This window comes from Chaetura pelagica, unplaced genomic scaffold, assembly GCF_000747805.2.
Source record: "Chaetura pelagica isolate M959 unplaced genomic scaffold, ChaPel_1.0 scaffold86, whole genome shotgun sequence".
Classification (NCBI taxonomy): Eukaryota; Metazoa; Chordata; class Aves; order Apodiformes; family Apodidae; genus Chaetura; species Chaetura pelagica.
Genome location: NW_009953612.1, coordinates 308,843 through 315,345, shown reverse-complemented (window position 1 = coordinate 315,345; position 6,503 = coordinate 308,843).

Sequence of the window (6,503 nt, the reverse complement as noted above, 5' to 3'; positions counted from 1 at the left end):
TTTCCCTGGCTTCCCACTGTGCAGGTTATAAATTTCTACCCCATCCTTTAAGTTATGAAGCCTTAGGAATAGGAGAATCTTTTTCTCTGGATGCACCATCAGACTTGAAACTAGCTTGCCAGTCTCTTCCTTAATCTTGACATCATAAGCTTTTGTCATGTGATGAAGAAATAACTGCACCTTTTAAAGCATGCCCAGCTGATTTAGTTGGCTTTTAACAAATCCATCTTCTGCCAATCCTTAATTATTGGAGAAATGCTTACAATGACCAGCATATACACTGCTGTTTGGACACTCTGAAAGCACGTGGTGTATGTTAAGACAGGTTTTGGAGACAGCTGGCCCTGGTGGTGCATCTCTTACTGGATGGCTTGGCATGTTCAGGGAGGGGTAGAAAGATAGGCCTGTGGCAGTAGGAAGGATCTGCAGGGAGGGGTGTCTAGTGCTTAGTTTGGCACCATATAGGGACCAGTTAAGGGAATCCCCATTGTCTGCATTTTGCTCATAAGCAGCCTTGAACCTGTAAGACGGGCTCCAGCCCACTGAGGATTGTGTGCAGGGTCTTTATGTAAGCTGACTGCAGTCTCCTAGGGATTTTACCAAAAATACATTTTGGCTTGCAAATTCCAAGTTTTTGAAGACTTAGGGAATCTTCTCCATTTCCCAGAATTCTGATTTCCTGTAGACCCATTAGTGTTGAACCAATGCTTTTTCATGTCTAAGTTCTTTGTATATGCATTCTTTTCAGATGTATTAAACATAAAAGTATCTTCACAAGCCTGCCTGAGGGTAGTTATTTCCCTTACCTTTCCCTTGAGTGTGAAGGACTCGTAAATATGGCTTTTATCCCTTCTGTGCCCCACTCTCTGCCTTGCAAGTTAGTTTGGATTTTTTCTTAATGCTTAATCCTGTCAGTTCATGTCGTCCCTCATCTCTTTCTGGCCTGATGTACAGTGTTTTTGTTGTCACACCTAAGAGAAGGCTTGGTGGCCTTTCACGAAGGGAATACTTATGCATGTTCCCAAATATTATAAGTTAGCTTTTGAGGCTTATTTGGCTCATGCACCTCTTCTGTCAAGAAGCTAGACTTTGTGGAAGTTTTTTCTTCCCTGCTCATGGGTAGACAGCAAAAACCCTAAAGAGACAAATGACATCATGCCTATCTCCCTCCCAAAAAGGCACAGGACTTATTACATCTTTTTGTTAATTCTCCAAAGAAACGGTGAAGTCTTACACTGTTGATGCATGATGGGTTCAAACTGGAGCACAGAAAGTTCCACCTCAACATGAGGAAGAACTTCTTTCATTTGAGGGTTACAGAGCACTGGAACAGGCTCCCCAGAGAGGTTGTGGAGTCTCCTTCTCTGGAGACTTTCAAGACCTGTCTGGATGCCTTTCTGAGTGATCTGCCCTAGTTTTGGTCCTGCTCTGGCAGGTGGGTTGGACTTGATCTTCTGACGTCCCTTCCAAGCCCTGACATTCTGTGATTCTGTGATTAAAACACATTCCAAAGAGCCTTGTTAAAGGTCACTTTTATTTTAAGAAGCTGACTTGTGGGTGCTGTAATATGAAAGGTTAGTGTAAAATGTGTGCTTTTTACGTTTCATAGTGATGAGTGCTGCTGTTCAACTTTGCAGTTAAGGTTTTAATTGCTGTCTTCTTTGGGGTGCTCCCAGTTGAAAGTACTGCTGGGACTTTATGCTTGGTGACAGCTGTGTTGGTGGCTGGGCTGTGTGCTTACAGCAGACTGAAAAGGGTTTCTGCACCTTCTAATAGCTAAACCTGATTCATATGTCTAAGGCCAGCAGCAAGACTGGTGACCAAGGAATTGCCTGCCTGAAACCAGGCAGAAATCTGAAGTGGAGGGAGAACCCTTTAGGACTTCTGCTTTAAGTATCAGGGCATTTTTTATCTTTGGTGCAACCATACGTGGGGGTTGCCTGTAGCTATCTGGTCCCTCTGGAGACCTTTTCCAGCAGTGACCTATGCTGGTTCTTTCTTGAAGGTCCACTTGGCTAAGCAATAAAATCTGTTCTGTTAAATCAATGCCATGAGGTTAAACCTGGCTCTGGAGGGAATCCTGGAGGCCCTGGATGGTAGAAAAAAATCCTTTTCAAGGAGTGGTGCTGCTTTCTTCCTCTCGGTGTTGCATTAGCTTGGCAAAAAATTTTTCTACAGCACCATAAATGTGCTAAGACATAGCTGTCCCAGTCCAGAGAGAGAAAGAGATGCTGGAGTTGGTTAAACAAGCTCAGCATGATCACTGTGCCCTTTCTCTGGAGCTCAGCAGTGAGGTCTCTCTCTCAAACTGGGTGTGAGATGTGCACTTTGTTGCCAGGTTGCACGAGCCTAAGAGCACCTTGGTGACCATCTCCCTGTGTGAAAACATGCCAAACAGGGCAAAAGCAGACAACCCACCACTTTCTTCCCCTTCTGGGAGTGCTATTTTCAGTTAGCAGGTTGGAAAGCAAAGATCTTGGAGGAAGGTGGAAATACTTGGTATTTCCCTTGATATTAGCATGGCAATCCAGTGGGTGGTATGAACTGGGGTTGCCTCACATTGCAGCTTTCACAACAGAGGACTGACCTGTCTGAAGATGCACCCACAGCACAGTGCTGTTTTTCTTCACCCATGAAGATCCTTGAAGAACCTGTCGTAGCTCACTAGCACCGAAGTGTGTAAGGTCTGGGCTGGGTTCTTAACCAACTGCTACTACACCTATTGATGATGTCTCTTGTAAAGGGCCAAAATCTCTGATGGGAAGGTATGTGAGAATCATATTAAAATTGCTCCAAGGACTGAAGGCTGTATGAAAACTGAGCAGCTTCTTGTTTGAACAGCTGGACTGGACAGCAATTTCTTACTGCAATCTTTGGGTTGTTCACTTAGCTCTTATATTAAACAGCCACCTCCCCTGCATAAGGACCAGGTTGGTGAATGGTATTTGCTGGTTGCCTCTCGTGTGAAACTCTTGTTCCTAGTGCTAAATCAGTTTTGCTTAAAAGCAGGTTGTGAGCAGAGCTCCTACTTCTCTTGGCTACTGGAAACAAGCATCTCTGTGTCTACCTGCTGCTTGTTGTCTCTGAAGCAGTGATCATGTCCTCTCCCTGCCTTGGTGGTATGTTCTCACACCATCCTTCACATTAGCTCAGTTGAGCTGTGTAGGGAGACAGTTACATTCCCTCATTGCACAGAAATGTAACAATCAAGATTCTGTGAACCTGCAGGATACTTTCCTGTTGAACTAGTGGACTCTACTGACTGTTTTCCATGGTCAAGCTGATGTAAAAATGACTGTGAGGGAGGAGGTAGGAGGGAAGATCTGGCCCAGAGGGTTAGGGAGGAGGTGGGAGCATGCACAGGGTGAACAGCTGTATCAGGTAAATACATGTATGCAAGAAAAAAGAAGCAAAAAGCCAGTTTGTTTTCTCATTGTCCTGCTGTCAACAGTTGAAATATGGAAACTGAGGACAGTTGGCTAAATAGGCAAGTATTGAATGTGGGGAGAAGTCCTCCCTCTCTTCTAAGTGACATGCTTGCATCAGAAATCTCGAACAAGAAGTTGGACTCCAGGACTGGTGGGAAGAGATGCTCCAGGGCAGCAGTTGCTTCTCTGAGTAGGAGATAACTAAGCACACTTAAGCTCAGTCCTTGCCTTGCTGAATTAGGTAATTATGTGGATATTTCCTCTGTGTATAAGCTGATCTAACTAACCCGACTGATCCTGTAGCTGCTGGTGCAAACATGGTCTCTGCGTGGCTCCTGTAATTCAGACTGATGCTAAAATTGTATTAAATGAGTCTTTTTTTCTCTCCAAGCTTCCCTGTTATGTGCCTTCAGAAACATGTTGGAGATGTGAACTCTGTCTTGCTCTCCTGTCCCTGCTTTCCTGGGGGCAATGGGAAATGCTATTCAGCCTTTGAAGAAATGGTGTCACTAAACAACAGCTAGAGCTGGGGTCATCTTAAGTGTTTGGGAGATGATGAAGACAGGCTGAGCTCTGCAGCCTTCCCAGGAGGGGGTTCAATTTGCTCAGCCATATTCTTCACTCCTCAGTAACATGCTAGTTCTTGCTATCAGCCCTGAATATTGTACTTACCTAGGTGTGGCCCTTACTAAACAAAGGGTAGGGTATCGTGTAATTTGATTTGGTGATGTGCTCTTTCTCTCAGAGAGGAGCTTTTTGGAGCAACTGCATGTTTACCAGCACCACTAAGTCACCCAAGCTCTTCAGCGCTTTGTTTCATGGCATTGCCCAAACTGGTACACCACTGGGCTAGTGCTGCCCCTTGCCTGAAAGGCTTTCTGAGCAGTGTGCTGTCACATCTGACCTGGGCTGGTCCTCTTTGTAGTTTACTCCCTCTGTCTGCTTTTCCTTTCTTAAGCTGCACCCAGAAGGGAGACTCGACAAGATGCAGCTCCTTTATTGCTAGGTCAGACTGGTGTGCAAATCTCTACTTGACATGCTTTATTTCACATTCCAGTGATGGAATTTGTACTAGGATTTGTTGGATTTGTACTAGGCAAAATTTAAATGGGATATTGTCCTCCAAGCAGCTATTAGAGTTTGGGTCTTTGGGCCCCAGCTAGAAGGGCCCCCTGGAAAGCATGCAGTGTTGCTGTTGGGTTTGGTTTCACTTGGCAGATCTGTTCATCCTGTCTCTGCCATTTGCTGCTGCAGACACAGCTAAAAACAGGCTGATGGTTTTGGCGTGTTCCCAAGAGGCAGCAATGTCCTCAGTTACTTGGCCACCATCTAGGTCTCGTTTTGCAGCTGGTAGCAGCTGCCTCCTTTTAAAAACAGACTTGGAGTGAGATTTGCAAGAGCTGTTGTCAGAACTGCCCCCTATCCAGCCTTCTTGTTGCCTTAACTTACAGAAACCACTCATACTCTGACCGTGCAGCTATTCTACATGGAGTGCTTCATGGTCCTGTGCTGGGGAGGTGCAATGCTTCACTTTTCCTGGCTGCCCATGCTCTCCTTCCTCTGAGAAACATTCCTCACTGTTGCTTGTCTTCAATCCCCAGTCTCCTGTCTGAGGACTGCAAGTCACTGTTTGGGTGCTTGGAGACCTTCCTGCTGTTGAGTAGTAAAACAAATAGAGAAGATCAAGCATGAAAGAGGAAAGTACTGCTTCAAAAACTGTAAAAAAAATAATCCCTAAATTGCTTGAACTAATAATAAATTAGGTGTAGCTGGTGAAAGGAACAGGCCTCTGCTCCTGGCAGTGCCTTTCTGCTGGTTTTGTCACCTTAAGTCCCAGTGATCTGTCCTGTTTCATGAGCTGAATCAGTTCCTGAAACCCAGCCTGGGAAAAAGGAAACTATGAGCAGGGAGTTGTTGGTTGGCTGGAGCTCTTCTGTGAACTCCTGCCCTAAATGACTTGTCCAGGATTATGCAAGAAACTAGTAGCTGGGAACAGGCTTGAGCTCAGTAGTGAGGTTGTCTTAACTAGAGATCCTGCTGCCCTGTCATAAACACACTGTCAAGTCCAGGACCTCCTTCCTCTTCCCTCATGAACTGCTGTCAACTGACCAACTCCTCACTATGCTGAGGCAAGATAAAAATATAATTTATCCTGGACTTAGACCAGGATAAAGAGCCTGGATAAAAAAGAAACTGCCATTAGCTGAGAGCCTGCATAAGGAAGGGGTGGGAGAATGAAACTCCTGTCTGATTTATGAGGACTCTCTTGGGTACAGTTTTTATATTTTTCAGAGCCAGGCAGATGCTGCTGCCCTCTGCCTGCTTCTCAGCTTTGTTGGAGGTGAAGAGTGTGTGACAAAGGTATTTGTCTGATCACCACTAATCTAGTGGTCCCTGAAAATTAGTGAAGTCCAGTACTTCAAAGGGGCCTACATCAGAGCTGGGGAGGGGCTTTTCATCAGAGAAGATAGCAATAGGACAAGGGGTGATGGTTTTAAACTGAAACAGGGGAGATTTAGGTGAGATATTAGGAAGAAGTTCTTCACTCTGAGGGTGGTGAGGAGCTGGGATGGGTTGCCCAGCAGGTTGTTGATGCTTCATCCCTGAAGGTTTTTAAGGGCAGGTTGGACAAGGTTTTGTGTCTAGTGGTTCCCTGCTCATGGCAGGGGGGTTGGAAACTGATGATCTTTAAGGTCCCTTCCAACCTTTAACAATTCTATGATTCCTTACCTCAGGGAGCCCTTGGGCCTGAATTGTGAAAGTGAGCATCAGTGGGATGCTCATAAGGACCAGGTGGGCTCAGCTCCTCAGTGTTGTGTGCTGGCAGGCCCTGGGCTGCCCTGGGACATCACTGCTCAGCTCCTCACACTTCAGCCCGTCTGCAGGGCAGCGGGTGTCTGCTGCGGTGCCTTTTTAGTTGCAGCAGCGGGGCAAGCAGGTTCCAGTGCTCAGAAAATGAGGTATTTAACGTGGCCAAGGTTGCGTTTCAAGCTGCCCTCTGGTGGTTTCGGGCAGAAGGACCGAGATGAGCTGCGGTAGCGACGCTGGATGCTCAGGGCTGAGCGGGGTGGGACA